Source organism: Tamandua tetradactyla, chromosome 5 (genome assembly GCF_023851605.1).
Source record: "Tamandua tetradactyla isolate mTamTet1 chromosome 5, mTamTet1.pri, whole genome shotgun sequence".
In the NCBI taxonomy this organism is placed as follows: Eukaryota; Metazoa; Chordata; class Mammalia; order Pilosa; family Myrmecophagidae; genus Tamandua; species Tamandua tetradactyla.
Genome location: NC_135331.1, coordinates 188,655,179 through 188,671,324, shown reverse-complemented (window position 1 = coordinate 188,671,324; position 16,146 = coordinate 188,655,179). Strand labels below are relative to the sequence as shown.

At 37.8% G+C, this 16,146-nt stretch overlaps 1 pseudogene; it reads right to left on the bottom strand.

Annotated features, from left to right (window-relative positions):
* Positions 1-10,039: 10,039 nt before the first annotated feature.
* Positions 10,040-15,678, bottom strand: LOC143685183 (RING finger protein 32 pseudogene; annotated as a pseudogene).
* Between the last annotated feature and the right edge of the window lie 468 nt (positions 15,679-16,146).

The window sequence follows — 16,146 nt, the reverse complement described above, 5'->3', positions numbered from 1 at the left end:
TCAAATCCAACAGTACATTAAAAGAATTATACACTATGACAAGTGGAGTTTATACCAGAAATGTAAGGACTGTTTAACACCAGAAAATCAATTAATGTAATACTGCATATTAACATATAGAAAGGGAAAAATCACATGACCATCTCCATTGATGCTAAAAAAGCATTTGACAAAATTCAGCATCACTTTCTGATAAAAATGCTCCAAAAGATAGGAATCAAAGGTAACTATCTCAATATGATAAAGGGAATATATGAAAAACCAATAGCCAGCATCATAGTCAATAAAGAGAAACTGAAAGATTTCCCCCTAAGATCAGATACAAGACAAGGATGCCCACTGTCACCACTATTATTCAACTTTGTGCTAGAAGTTATAGCTAGAGCAATCAGGCAGGACAAAGAAATAAAAGGCATCCAAATTGGAAAGGAAGAAGTAAAACTCTCATTATTTGCAGATGACATGATACTATACTTGGAAGATTTTGAGAAATCTACAACAAAATTACTTGTGTTAATAAACAAATTCAGCAAGGCAATGGGATATAAAATTAATGTGCAAAAATCAGTAACATTTCTATACACAAACAATGACCTAGCTGAGGAGTCAGTTAAGGAAAAATTCCATTCAAAATAGCAACTAAAAGCATCAAATACTTAGGAATGAACTTAACTAAGAATGTAAAGGACTTGTACACAGAAAACTACATTACATTGCTAAAAGAAATCAAAGGAGATCTAAATAGGTGGAAAGACATTCCCTGCTCATGAATAGGGAGGGCAAATATAGTCAAGATGTCAATTCTCCCCAAATTGATCTACAGATTCAACACAGTACCAATCAAAATTCCAACATACTTTGAAGATTTAGAAAAGTTAACTACCAAATTCATCTGGAAAGGAAAGAGACCATGAATAGCTAAAAGCATCCTAAAAAAGAAGAATGAAGCAGAAGGATTAATACTCCCTGACTTTAAAACCTATTATAAAGCCATAGTGATCAAAACAGCATGGTACTGGAACAAAAGTAGAAGCATTGACCAATGGAATTGAATTGAGAATGCAGAAATTGACCACCAAATCTATGGTCAACTGATTTTTGACAAGGCCCCCAAATCCTCTGAATTGGGACAAAACAGTCTTTTAAATAATTGGGTATGGAATAATTGGATATCAATAGCCAAAAGAATGAAAGAGGACCCCTATCTTACACTTACACAAAAATTAACTCAAAGTGGATCAAACACCTAAATATAAGAACTAGCACCATAAAGCTTCTAGAATAAAATGTAGGGAAACATCTTCAAGACCTATTAATAGGAAGTAGCTTCCTAAACTTCATACCCAAAGCACAAGCAACAAAAGAAAAAATAGATAAATGGGAACTCCTCAAAATCAAATGCTTCTGCCCCTCAAAAGACTGTCAAAAAGATGAAGAAGCAGTCAACTCGATGGGAGAAAATATTTGGAAATCACATATCGGACAAAAGTTTGATTTCCTGTATATACAAAGAAATCATACAACTCAACAACAAAAGAACAAACAACCCAATTTTAAAATGGGCTAAAGATATGAATAGGTATTATTCTGAAGAGCAAATACAGATGGCTCAAAAGCACATGAAGAGATGCTCATTTTCATTGGCTATAAGGGAAATGCAGATCAAGAATACAATGAGATACTACCTTACACCTATATGAATGGCTGCTATTAAACAAACAGGAAACTATAAATGTTGGAGAGGATGTGGAGAAACTGGGACACTTATGCACTGCTGGTGGGAATGTATAATGGTGCAGGCAGTATGACTGTTTGGTGATTCCCTCAGAAACTAATATTGAGTTGCCTTATGACCCAGCAGTATCACTGCTTGGTATTATACCCAGAAGAGCTGAAAACAATGACACAAACAGATATTTGCACACCGAGGTTCACAGCAGCATTATTCACAATCGCCAAGAGATGGAAACAAACTAAATGCCCATCAACAGACCAGTGATCAACAATATGTGGTATATATAGCATGGACTATTATGCAGCAGTAAGACAAAATGACGTCCTGAAGCACATGACATGATGGATGAGCCTTGAGGACATAATGCAGAGCAAAACTAGCCAGACACAAAAGGATAGATACTGTATGATTCCACCTTTATGACCAGCATAAAGGTATAATCAGAGACTTATAATACAGAATATAGGGGACTTAGAGATACATAGTAGCTAGAGATGGGTGAATTGTTAGCTAATGATGGCTGAACCACGGGACTCCAATGTAAGGGAATAGATAGGAGCAAAGGTAATTCTCTAGTGGGTCTAGAAGTAATATTACCATATTGAAGATGAACAAGATTGAAAAGGGTTGTATGGCCCTACATGTCCCACTGATTCACACTAGAAATATGAATTAGTTCTCACAAAAATTACTTCAAAGATATGATTCTTGTATAAGGAGTGTTTAGGTCCAGGGTACAAGGGGAAAAATGCTATTGCATGCTATGAGCTATATTCAAAAGGAAACCATCAGCACTACCACAGCAATAGCAGAGGTAAATAACGGGATGAGGGACAAGAGTTAAGAGGAGGTTTAGAGTTCCTATTTGGCGAGGGGGTGTTTATTGGTTTTCTGTCTCTTGGGAACAATGAAATTATCTGAAATTGAGAATGTTGATGGACTTTGGACTTTGAGCCTTCTACATGATGCCCAATGAAAGCAGGTGGCTGAAGGATGCACTGACAGAGAAGTAGATAGGCAAATGATGGTGTCTACTTATGAACAGACGTTGTGCTGCTACAAAAAGAACAAAGTCATGAAGATGCAAGGATGTAAATTAACATGTGGGACATTTGGTGAGACAAAATAAGCCAGAAATCAAAGAGCAACAATAGTATGGTCACCTTTAGAAAATGTTTATAAGAAAACCAGGGCCTAGATTGTAAGCTCTTAGAGCAGGCACATTAAGTCCAGAGTGGAGAGTATTACATCTGGATTTTGAGAGGCTGTTATATATATATAACCTGATATTTAGAGATAAGAATGAAGCCAAACAGGTTGGGGTTAAAGTAACTCAGAACATAGGTATAATAAAGACAGTGTCTATATTTTAGAGCCACACATACTCTTTGGAAGAAAGGTTTATTTGATCTGCAACTGAAATTTTCAGTGGTACATAACCTAATTCAACCTATCTGTATAGCTCATTTGAACAACTGAAACACAGGGAGCACAGAATAAGAAAGAGGTCCTTTAATCTTGTATAGATTATTGTAATGTCTGGAAATATCCTAGAATATATTAAGCAGATTATCAAAAAGTATTGGCAAAGTCCCCTGAGGGAGGGGAGAAAGAATATGGAACTACTTAAACCCTACCATTAGGGATTCCCCTGATACTGTATCAAACTTTAGGGACACCCAAATCAATAGGCCATGCCCTCCATCATGAGGTTTACTCTTGTGAAACTTATGTAGGTAATAGAGAAGCTTAGACTATCTATAGGCATACCTAAGAGTTACTTCTGGAGGACCTCTTTTGTTGCTCAGATGTGGCCTCACTCTCTCTAAGCCCAACTCTGCAAGTGAAATCATTGCCCTCCCCCTACATGGGACAAGACATCCAGGGATGCAAGTCTCCCTGGTGACATGGGAAATGACTTCCATGGATGAATCCAGACCTGGCACTGTGGGGTCAACAATTCCATCCTTACCAAAAAGGGGGAAAAATGTAATTATTAAAGTATCAGTGGCAGAGAGAGTTCACATAGAGTTGAGAGGCTACTCAGGGGATTTGCATTTATGCAAGCTTCAGGTAGACCTTGCTGCCTATCATAACCTGCCAACTCCCAACCAGGACCAGTCCAGCCAATCCTAAAAACACCTAGGGCAATATATAAGATTCCACAAGGGTTTCATGCACTAGAGTAACTTTCCAGAAACCTACAACCTCCAGATGGGTCCCTCGTCCAGATAAGGGTGATTGACCCTTCAAATATCAAAAATTTAGAACTGCCATAGTCCAAACACCCCTAAAAAGAAGTATGGAAAGATCAAAGGTGATGGTGGAGTTATACATAGAAGGTAGGACTTAACAAATGAGTATGAATGCTGAATCATTCAATTGGTATCTCTTTTAGTCTCCAGTGTTTTAGAGCAATGAGAAGTAAAAGCCTAAAATTGCAAAATTGTAACTCATGTCAAACTCTGAAATATGTTCTACAACTAATTGTGGTGCTGTGCTTTGAAATTTATAGTTTTTGTATATATGTTATTTCTCACACAAAAAAAATTGATTGTGATGATACAAACATATTTAATCCCTTTAGCCTCCTACTTTCTGGAGCAGCTAGAAGTAAAAATCTGAGAGCATCATATGGTAGTCCCTGACAAACTCTGGGATCTGTCCTGTAACTACTTGTTGAAGAGTGCTTTGAAAACTATTGCTTTTTTATTTCTTTGCTTTGTATATGTGTTATATTTTACAATAAAAAAGTTAAAATAAAATCAAACACCTTTTAAATCATCCTTTTTATAGGTTATGCAGATAATTCTGCTTTTTGGCATTGCATAGTTTCCCAGCTATAATGCAGATGCCATGTAATTAGTTGGTTTAAACAATGGGAATTTGGAGCTCACAGTTTTTCTGCTAGGAAAGTTCAAAATTGGAGTGTCCGCTAGGAAACGTTTTCTCCTTAAACACTGGCATTCCAGGGCTGGCTGCTAGTGACCCTTGGGTCCTTGACTTTTCTGTTACATGGCAAATCACATGGAAGCATATTCTCCCTTCTTTTATGACTTCCCTTGACTTCCAGCTGTGGCTCCTTCACTTCGCTCTCTCTTACTATTACTGAAATTCTTCTGCTTATAAAGGATTCCAGTAATCCAGATTAAGGGCCATCCTGTTTCACTTGGCCACACTTGAACTAAAATAACATCTTCATAAGATCCTCTTTGCAATGGGTTCACATCCAAATGAATTAATTAAGATTAAGAACATGCTTTTCTGGGGTACAGAATTCAACCTGCCACAGATATATGTAGCCTATGAACAAAATCAAAATAATAGTCTTTTGAGTTCCCTTACTAGACCTCTTCCCAATCCAATAATAGCTGACTTATTTACACCATTTTCACCTATCAATATTCCATGAATTTATTCACAGGAAGTTAGAGAGGCCAGATTTTCTCTTATCAAGCAGGAGATTGTGGCTGGTATACCCTGGATTCATTTAAGGCACAAATAGGGGATTATGCAAGAGTTAGATGAGACTCACTATAAAGTGTCTCATATAGTGCTACAATAGAGACTCAAACATGTCAACTACGATTATTGTTTTCATTTGTTACTCTAATGACCACATTTTGATTTGTCCTATTGGCTGAGGGATACATGTCAATATTGGTATGAGGTTTATTTTCTCTTCTGAGAGATTTCAGGATTTTCAACTCAGTGCTCTTCTTGTTCCTAATAAGAAATTAGGAAACTTCGTGGTTCCTACCACTTGATAGTATCGCACTTCTATTTTCAGAAAGAAACATGTAATGGACTACAATATCTTCATATTAACATTGTCTGCTGGAGGCCTAAAAAGCAGAAGGTTCTCTGGGTGCCAGAAAGATGAGTGCTGAGCACTACAATATTATTGCTTGGAGAGTTGACCCTGGGCTGTGGGTGAGCTCATTTGAGTTCCACTATGAGCCGCATCTGGATTCTTTCTGCATGTTGGTTACAAGCCTTTTCACTGGACAGGAGATGAAGGCTTATGCTTCATTGACATAAAGCAGAGCACACCTCCCACCATCCATTTTGCCCATAAGCAGGGGACATGTGAAATATTTTACTGCATAATCCAAAGCCAGCCCTGGATGCCGAAATAAACACAAGCCTCCCACAAAGACATCACATAGATCAAAGGCAGACCAAGTTGTAAGTCCTATAAAACAAAACTTATTATGTGCTACTATTAGAAGTATGTTTCAAGAGAATCTGTCTAAATATTTCAGATAAAAAATTTGAAAAGTTTCCTCTGCTGGTGAAAATTCATACTTAATCTGAAATTTTCTTCCTTTTTTACCTCAGGCATTGCTGCATAAACCTGCCAGCATTATTAATGTAGCTCAATTTATTATTCCCTGGTTTTACCAAATATGGGAAGATCAGAGAAACAGTTCCTTAAAAGAGTGAAATGTTACTGGTTTAGAGTGTGAAACATTCCGCTTTTCCCTTTTCAAATGCTTACAGTGCAGTATGCTTCCTTAGGGGGCTGTGTGCAAAAGAAGGAAAAAGAATTAGGTCTACAGAACGAGTTAAAAAAAAAAAAAAGCTATCGGGAAAGAAAGTACTTTCCCTAAATCCCAAATCTTAGGAAATATTTTATCCTAATAAAAAGCTCGCAGAGCATGTTTTGATGATAGCCTGAGATTTTTTAGTGTCCTTTTGTGACTTTTGTTTTGTTTTCCTAGATCATTTTGGTACAGGAAGTTTTAAAGTTATTTAGGTTTTTCTCACATCATTGCCTTTTGTGTCTGAAAGCCATAAGTAAAGTGGCAACGGACAGTGTTTTGTATTTACCATTTTCAAACAGAAACTCCCTGTTGGGTCTGCAGCCCCAAATGCTGTATGTCCCTCTCCTCATCATCCTGCAGGATCCCTCACCCTCGCCCACAGTTACACTGTGCTAAGGCAAGTTGGATGGGTTGTCCCTTCTTATCTCATATCAGATAGTCTTCACTCAGTCCTTTCATGTTTATTATTATTCCAAGTAACAGCTCCTGAATTCTTTCCTTCCGTATGCCTGTTTTCTTCTCTCTTTTCTTTTCTTTCCTTCTTCCTTCCTCCTTCCATTCAGTCACTGAGCAAGTATTTTACCTAATTGCCAAGCTTTTATACACTTTTTTCTCTTGTGTCAAAACCCCTCCGCAGTGAATTTAAAATCCATAAGAAAGATAAGTGTGCTGATTTGAATCTGTTACGTACCCAGAAAAGCTAATCCATCCACGTGAGTGCAGACCTACTGTGTGTAGGATCTTTTGCTTAGATTGTTTCTGTGGAGATGTGACCCACCAATTCAAGGCGGCTCTTAATCCTTTACCAGCGTCCTTTGTAAGTAGATAAAAGACAGTAAAATCCCAGCGTGTAGAGAGAAATGCCCAGAGGCATCTGGAGGAGCCACTGAGGCCAGACCCAGGAAATGCCCAGAGGCGTCTGGAGGAGCCACTGAAACCAGACCCAGGAAATGCCCAGAGACGTCTGGAGGAGCCACTGAAACCAGACCCAGGAAATGCCCCGAGATGTCTGGAGGAGTCACTGAGACCAGAACCAGGAGGCAATGCCCAGCAAAGGAACCCGATGGCAGCAGCCCTTCCTCTGAGAAGGCATCTTCCTCTTAATGCCTTAATTTGCATATCGTCATGGCCTTAGCACTGTAAATTTGTAATCTCTATACTCTTTATTTATAATTTTTATAAACTGTAAATTTTTAATCTTTATAAATCCCTATTGAAAAAGCCAATCCATTCTAGTATATTACATTCTGGAAGCTTTAGCAAACTGAAACAATAAGCAAAAAAAAAATGTAGGTTTATAGATTGTAAGCTTTTAGAGCAGACACATGGAGTCCAGAATGGTGGTTATTATTTCTGGATTTTGAGGATGTTTTATGTATATATATATATATATATATATATATATATATATACACACACACACACACACACACATAACATATATATAACCTGATATTTAGAGATAAAACAAAGCTGATCAGGTTGTGGTTAAAGTAATTCAGAACACAGGGGTTAGGAAGACAGTGTCTATATTTTAGAACCACTGATATTCTTTGAGACCAAAGGATGAAAGGTTTATTGGGTCTGGAGCTGAAATTTTCTGTAGCACATAATCTAAATCAACCTATCTGTATAGCTCATTTGAACAAATGAGACACAGGGAACAGAGAATAAGAAAGAGGTCCTTTAATCCTGTACAGATTATTGTAATGCCTGGATACATCCTAGAGTACATTAAGCAGACAATCAAAAAGTATTGGTAAAATCCCTTGAGGGATAGGAGAAAGAACAGAGAAATATTAAACCTTATCATCAGGGAATCCCCTGATACTGTGTCAAACTTTAGGGACACCCAAATCAATACACCATGCCCTCCATCATGAGGCTTATCCTTGTGAAGCTTATGTAGGTAGTGGAGAAGCTTAGACTACCTATAGGTATGCCTAGGAGTTACTTCTGGACGACCTCTGTTGTTGCTCAGATGTGGCCTCAGTCTCTCTAAGCCCAACTCTGCAAGTGAAATCATTGCCCACCCCCCACACGGGACAAGACATCCAGGGGTAAAAGTCTCCATGGATGAATCCAGACCTGACACTGTGGGGTCAACAATTCTATCCTTACCAAAAGGGGGAAAAGAAGTGTAATTATTAAAGTATCAGTGGCAGAGAGAGTTCACATAGAGTTGAGAGGCTACTCAGGGGATTTGCATTTATGCAAGCTTCAGGTAGACCTTGCTACCTATCATAACCTGCCAACTCCCAACCAGGACCAGTCCAGCCAATCCTAAAGAACACCTAGGGCAATATATAAGATTCCTCAAGGGTTTCATGCACTAGAGTAACTTTCCAGAAACCTACAACCTCCAGATGGGTCCCTGGTCCAGATAAGTCCTGAAACCTAGCCTAGTCTCTCTAAAATATCAGATAGTTCCATCTCCCTACTCCATACTAGTGACAGACCCTTCCAATATGAAAAAGTTCAAGTGGCCATTGCTCAAACACCCCTAAAGAGAGGGATAGAAAGATCAAATGTGATGGTGGAGTTATACAAAGATAGGATTTAACAAATGTTCTATTTTGCTAGCTGCTGGAATGTAACACAACAGAGATGGATTGGCTTTTAATAAAAGGGGATTCATTTAGTTAAAAATGTATAGTGCTTTTCTTCCGAGGAAAGGCAGCTAACTTTCAACTGAGGCTCTTTCTTACATGGGAAGGCACAGGGCGATCTCTGCTGGCCTTCTCTCCAGGCCTCTGGGTTCCAACAACTTTCCCCAGGGTGATTCCTTTCTGCATTTCCAAAGGCCTGGGCTGCGCTGTGAGAGTTGAGATCAGGTATGCTAAGCTGCTTGGGCTGTGCTACACTGAGCTCTCTCATTTAAGCTTCCAACCAATTAAATCAAACATCATTCATTGCAGCAGGCACTCTCCTAGCCAACTGCAGATGTAATCAGCAATAGATGAGATTCACATGCAATTGGCTCATGTCCACAGCAACTGAACTAGGCACCTTCACCTGGCCAAGTTGACACCTGAACCTAACTCCCACAACAAATGAATATGAATGCTGACTCATTACACTGATATCTCTTTTAGTCTTCAGTATCTTAGAGAAGCTAGAAGTAAAAACCTAAAATTGTGGAATTGTAACCCATGTCAAACTCTGGAATATGTTCTACAACTAATTGTGGTGCTGTGCTTTGAAATTTATTGCTTTTTTGTATATATGCTATTTTTCACAAAAAAGAAGGAAAAAAAGTCAATTGTGATGATAAAAAAATATTTAAGCCCTCTAACCTCCTATATTCTGGAGCAGCTAGAAGGAAAAATATGAGAGGATCATATGGTAGCCCATGACAAACTCTGGGATCTGTCCTGTAACTACTTATTGAAGAGTACTTTTTTACTTCTTTGCTTTGTATATATGCTATACTAGCCAATAAAAAAGGTAAAAAAAAAAAAAGTAGGCTTAATAGGGTAGTTTAGTGAACTGCATGTCTCTTTGATATAGAACTATCTAAACAGATTTTAAATCAAAAGTATAATAAGCTCAAACACATATTAAAGTAAAAAAGCAAAGTATTTTTTAATTTGGAAAACAGAAGTGGAAATAGAGAACATATGAGATATGACAGTAATATACTCAGGGGTAGAACTCTTATGCTTAAGAGCCGGTAAGTCAAAATGTGAATAACAATTGAATACCAAACAGATTTTTAAAGGAACTTATTTTAGTTTGATTTATGCTGATGGAAGAAAATAAGTGCTTCATGTATGAGATTTTTTTATTTTAATAATAAATTTTTTTATCCAACATACCCAACATATATTATCATTTCAGCTAGTGTCAAATAAACTATTGATATTATTACTATCTTATTCTCTTTATATTTTTATAACATTAATTACTTCCTGAAATATATAACATTTTTGACAAAATATTTTATTTATTGCTCCTCTCCCCCCAATCCATGATGTCAGAGTACACTTCATATGCATAGCTGTAGTTCTTCCATCACTTTGTAAGTAACTGGCTTGTAGAATCTTGCAATGTATATTTCATGAATGGATAGTTGGATGATGAGGGTTCTCCATACTCATATTGGGTATCTTTTGTTCAAAGAATTTTTTTCTTAATTTGGCTACTGCAAGAGGAAGAGTTTTTCTAAGGTTTCTATACCACTTCCTAACAGTATGTCCTCTCCAATAGGCTTGGATTCTTCTTGCATGTCTTATTTTGAATAACCGGGCTTTAATATGTATTACTCTTATTTGATATTGGTTCTTCCTTCAGAAAGGACAGGTTTTTTATTTGTGTACTTTTCAAAAGCCTGAAGGCATACTCTGTGAAATATATGGGAACATGAAGACAGCCACTGGGGTTGAATTCCAAATTCTTCTTTACATATTGGACATGGCTGCACAGAACCTCCTTGAGTGATGGATCTTTGTTTCACTTTTTCCCATTCATCTGTTGATAGTGGCAATGGAGGAGGTTCAGATAGGCCCAACTTCTGTGCAAAAGTTAATGGTGGAGGTTTGGGATCAAGAACGTATTGTTTTTCTGTATCTTCTACTTTGGGGCCCTGTGTAGATTTTTTAAAGCTTGATATCTATTATCGCTTTTGCATCTCTTTTTAGAGACTTGTTCTCTTCTCTTTCTTTTGTACCTCTGTCTTAGAATGATCTGCTATTGAAGGATTTCGAAGTTGAAAATCATGCAAAATGTGAGCTTATAAAGCAACTACCATGACAGTTAAGGTATCTTTTTTAGATGAATGATCCTTATTTTTTGACATGCTGAGTCAGAAAAAGATGTTGCTTGGGTATAATCAATCATGTCGTCATATCACATCACATTCCTTTAACTCTTCCCCTCAACTTTCCTCTTGGCAATTCCCCAATGGCTCTCTGAAGCCACGAACCATTGCCTTAGATTCTTAAATTAAGAAAAGAAGCAGAAAGTTTGTAAAATACACACTATATTCATTATTATTAATTTAGAGATGAATTAGCAAGATGGAGGGACAGGGAGAAAGTTAAAAGGAGAGAGCGAAAAGAGAAGAGATAACTAAAAGTCAGGTAACAGAGGCAGGATGGGGTAAGGAAAGAAGAAAAGAAAGGTGATTTACTGAGCACAGTCTACATCTGGTACTATATTGGTTTTGATGCTTTATTTATAATTTAATTTAACTCTCACAAAACCCTGCAAAGTAGGCACTGATTACTCAGTCTTATAGATAGAGATGATTTCATGGTAAACTTGGGAATAAGACAAGGCCATGCACACCTTTCATCCCTTCTGTCTTTGGGATCTGCCTTTCCAATGCAGCCCTTCTGTCTTCACCCCACCCCAACCCCAGCAGAGTTTCACGGGAGCAGGCCCAGCCCTTGTGGACTGGTACTGTCTAGATGTAGGTGAGGAGGACTACATGACTCAGGGTGGGCACTGTGAAACCAGCATTCAAATACACCCACATCCCATCCTCCAAAGTAGACTTTTTCATGAGGAATGTGGAACCTTGCTCTCCATCTACCTGGTTCCTATGAAAGTATACTCTCTCTCAACTGGTTCTGATATTAGGCAGCAAAAAGAAATACTATGTGTTGATCCCATGTGCATCAGCTAATCAGCACAACACTGTATTCAAAACAGCCACAAAATCTCAGCTGCCTACTACAAAAGCATTCATTTAACTCTGGGAGCTATGGGTGGGATGGCATGGCCCCGCTACATGGGGTTCATCCTCAGGCACCTAAGAGAGGCTCTCCCCACAATAAGAGCAGAGGTGCAAGGGGATTAGCCCTCCTCCTCAAGTACATTTTAAGCTTCTGCCTGCTTCTCATCTCTTATCCCATTGGTTAAAGTAAGGGCGGGCAGAATAAGACACTCTTGGGTAAAAAGACAAAGAATGACCAATTATATGGCAAAGGGGTGGATACAGGAAGGAATAAAGAATGCAATCGATAATACAATCTACCATACTCCCAACTCCCAAGAATTTTAATCAAGGAAAAATAAAGAAATGAGGGCAGTTTAATAGGCAATGAGGTATCACTGTGAATTTTACCTCCTCAGTTGTAACCTGTATTTCCAGTACCCTGGATGAATGACGCTGATACATACTTCCTTATCTTTGCACAGGCTGTTCTCTCTCTGAAACAGCTTTTCCTCCACTCTTTTGTCTAGCAAAATGCTGCTAATCTTTCTAGATTTCATGCATATGATGGGCCCTTTAAAGCCATGTACCCCAGACAAATATGTTCTTAAACTGTATTCATTCCTATGGGTGTGAATCTGTTGTAAATAGGACCTTTTGGTGGTGATGCTTCAGTTAAGGTGTGTCCCACCTTATTTAGAATGGGTCTTAATCCTATTACTGAAGACCATGTAGGGAAGGATTTTATAGGAAAGTCCTCATGAGGGAGAAAGCCACAGGGAGCAGCCAGAAGCTGGAAATCAGTGGAACCTGGAAGAAAAAGTAGAGGACTTGGCCATGTGCATTGCCATGTGATACTGATTCTTTAATCCCCTTCTGCATGATGCATACACCAGGTAAAGTAACTTGGCTCAACTTTGTCTACTCTGCCTGGATATTCAAAAGTAGTTTGATTGCTTTGTAGTTATAGCAGATTCAGTGGTTATTATATTACTTTGAACTTTTCTTTAAATTTGTTTGTGTTTGCCTGGTTGAGTTCTGTTGTGATGAATATATAATGGAAACTTAAAGAATGGTGACTAGAAAAACAAAATACTGATTAAAGAGTTGAACTTTTTTTTTTCTTTTAAAGTCCTTTAATTGCTCCATCCCTCCTGGTCTAAATGGAGCCGTCATAGTGGGAGATTTCTGGGCTTTACGTGGCTGATGTAGTTTAGTGTGGATATTCAGATTAAGACAACAGCTGGAAGTTCTCTGTTCCTTTCCCCAAACTGATCATGGGAACAATCCAGAGTAGCATTTCAGAGCATGTTACTGACATAAATGGATTTGGATTTCAGTGCAATACTAATGTTGTGCAATTTCTTTACACAAAGAGATCATTTTCAGCTCATTGCTTTCCAACACTGACAAAATGATTTTTTCCTACTTTTAGTATTGCTTCACAATTCCTTTTTTGTAAGACAGACACGTCTCCAAATGAATTATTTTCTCATTATTGTGGCAAGGAAAGGACTGAAACTGACAACTCCCCCCTTTGCTCCATTGCATGACCTTCCTGCCTACCTAAGAAGAAAAGAAGGACATTTCTTCCAGAAATGTCAAAGACCTACATGGGGAGTCCTGCTGGGGTGAAAGAAATCTGAACAATGCCAAAATTATGACCTCTGGATAAATATGTATGCCTTTTCCCTTTCACAAATTTCTGAAATTTCAAAAAAAAATCCTCTATCTTTTCCATGGTATTTAATCAGTCATGATGCATTTCAAAATATCTGAGTCATTAGTATGATTCAATCAAATTCAAAACATTTGACAGAAAAAAATGCTAACAAAGAACAAGTTTCAAGTTAAAATAAAACTAGTTTAGCACTCACTTGTGTTCTCTCTAATTCAATAAATCCACATGAGGTTCAATTTCTCCACTGTGGGCTTCTCAAGTTGGTTTCATAAAATTTTTCTTTTCACTGATACATTTAAATATCCCATTTTCATTTTAATTATTTGGGGTATTATTATTTGATTTTGTGTGTGTGAATTAACTTTCACAACCCTGGAACTACATGATCAAGCATCACTAAGTATAGAACAAGGACAGTTTTGCTTTTTATCTGTTGTCGTTTCACTCATTACCTTCAGTGGTTAAGTATAAGAAGTGAGGAGGTCACTGAAATGGTTTGAGGAAAGAAAAAAATTTTACTGCTCATCTTATTCATCTATCCACAACAAATAACTCTCAAACACCTGCCAACCAGTGCAACACAGATTTGAAGGGGACAGGCATGGTCTCTGCCATTTTGGAACTTGGAGTTTAACTCAACAGATCTTTATAAAACTGTTCTTACCAAAAAATTCCCCCAATTTACAAATACTCTATACCCACCAGGCAATAATTCTACTTTCTCCCCATCCTGCATACCCTGGTTAACTTCTGATCTAATTTTTGAAAAGCCATTTATGAATACATATTCACAAGGGCACCAAGCTTTATAATGACACATAAAATATAACGGGTGCCTCAAGATCTAAACAGGGAAGCAAGAGCCATTCTGAGTGTTTGAAACAGAAGGCTTTAATTGCATGGGAATGGATATGCAGGTGCTTAAAGGTGGAGATGTCAAGCAGAGGGTGGTGAGGCAATCCAGAGACTCTCAAGTCACTCCCTTCCCTGCTCCAGTCGAAGGGACAAAAGGAAGAGGTGGCACTACCAGATCACTGGGTCAGGGTCACCTGGCAGGAACTGGGGAAACGACTGTGACTAGGGATGCTGACACTCGCAGAGAGATGAAAGAAAGCCCTGGCTTCCTTCTTCTAGATTCTCAACAAGAATTGCATTGATAACGAAGGAATTTGCAAAATATAGCAGGCCAAGAAGGGAACTTGAAGGCAAATTTGCCCAGAACCTGAACAGGGATGATAGAGCAGGAAACCCTAATCTGATATGGGGATATCAGGAAAGAACCTGCTACTCACTCCCATCTCTACTTAAGCCCTGCTGCGTAGCAGCACAGTCAGAAAGAGTTCCTGGCAGCCTTGAGATATTCTCCCCTCTTTTTTTTTTTTTTTTACTCAGACATAAATCCAAATAGAGGGAAAACTGAAGTTGAGAAAATCCTAAAAAGAGAAAAAATGGCATAGGAAACCAAGATAATGGAGGGACTTCTTCTTTTGAACTGGGTGCTCAGTATAGACACAAAAGAAAAATGTATCTATTATTGAAGAACTGTAATGAAAAACCCCCACAACATTTTGGTTCAAATTATATCTTTTCCATTTACCAACTATGGGTCTTTTAACAAGTTATTTAATCAACCTGACCTTAGTTTTCCCATCAATAAAATTAGGTTAATAACATCAACCTATAGGTTTGCTATGAGGATCTCCATATAATGACTTTGGGATATCAAGCTAATGGGGGAGAGGGTCAGGGCTTGAAAACCTGGTTCCATAGAAAACATAAATTGTCCATTTTGATACAGCAGCTAATTAGACTTAACAAGTATTAATGCTTGAATACCTAGTAGGCACTCAGTAAATATTTTTATTATGTTTCTAGATCATTACGTTTTTACTTTGTTTACAGTATATTCATTTGGAATTCAGGTAAATTTTGAAATAAATATCATTTGCTTTATCATACCCTCATATTCATTTATTTACTACCCATTTAGGATAATTCTGTAGAATAAAAAGTCCCATAATTCCTCTTTTTCAATAGTAATGACATTCAGGATTATTTATTTTGTCATCTTCCTTCTGTATGGCTGCAGATATGCCTCTCTTGCTCACTAATGAACACTCAGTGTCTAGAACAGGACTGGAAGTTTCTGAAACATTCACTGAAATGTAGGATCCACTTCAGAAATTGGTGTTTAGCTGGCAATCCTGAAATGATTTAGTTGTTGAGAGCTACAGTTCTAAACTTAGAACCCAACATGCCTCCATAGGTAGACAGAACCACTGAACCTACTGTTTCCATAGTGAAGAAATTTTTTTATGGCAACAGAGTAGTCAACTGTCAAGTGAATTCACCAGGTTCTAATCAAACTCTATTGAATGAGGGTTTACTATAAAGGTCTGTTCTAGTTTGCTAGCTGCTGGAATGCAACACACCAGAGATGGATTGGCTTTTAATAAAAGGGGATTTATTTTGTTAGTTCTTCAGAAGAAAGGCAACTAACTTTCAACTGAGGTTCTTTCTTACC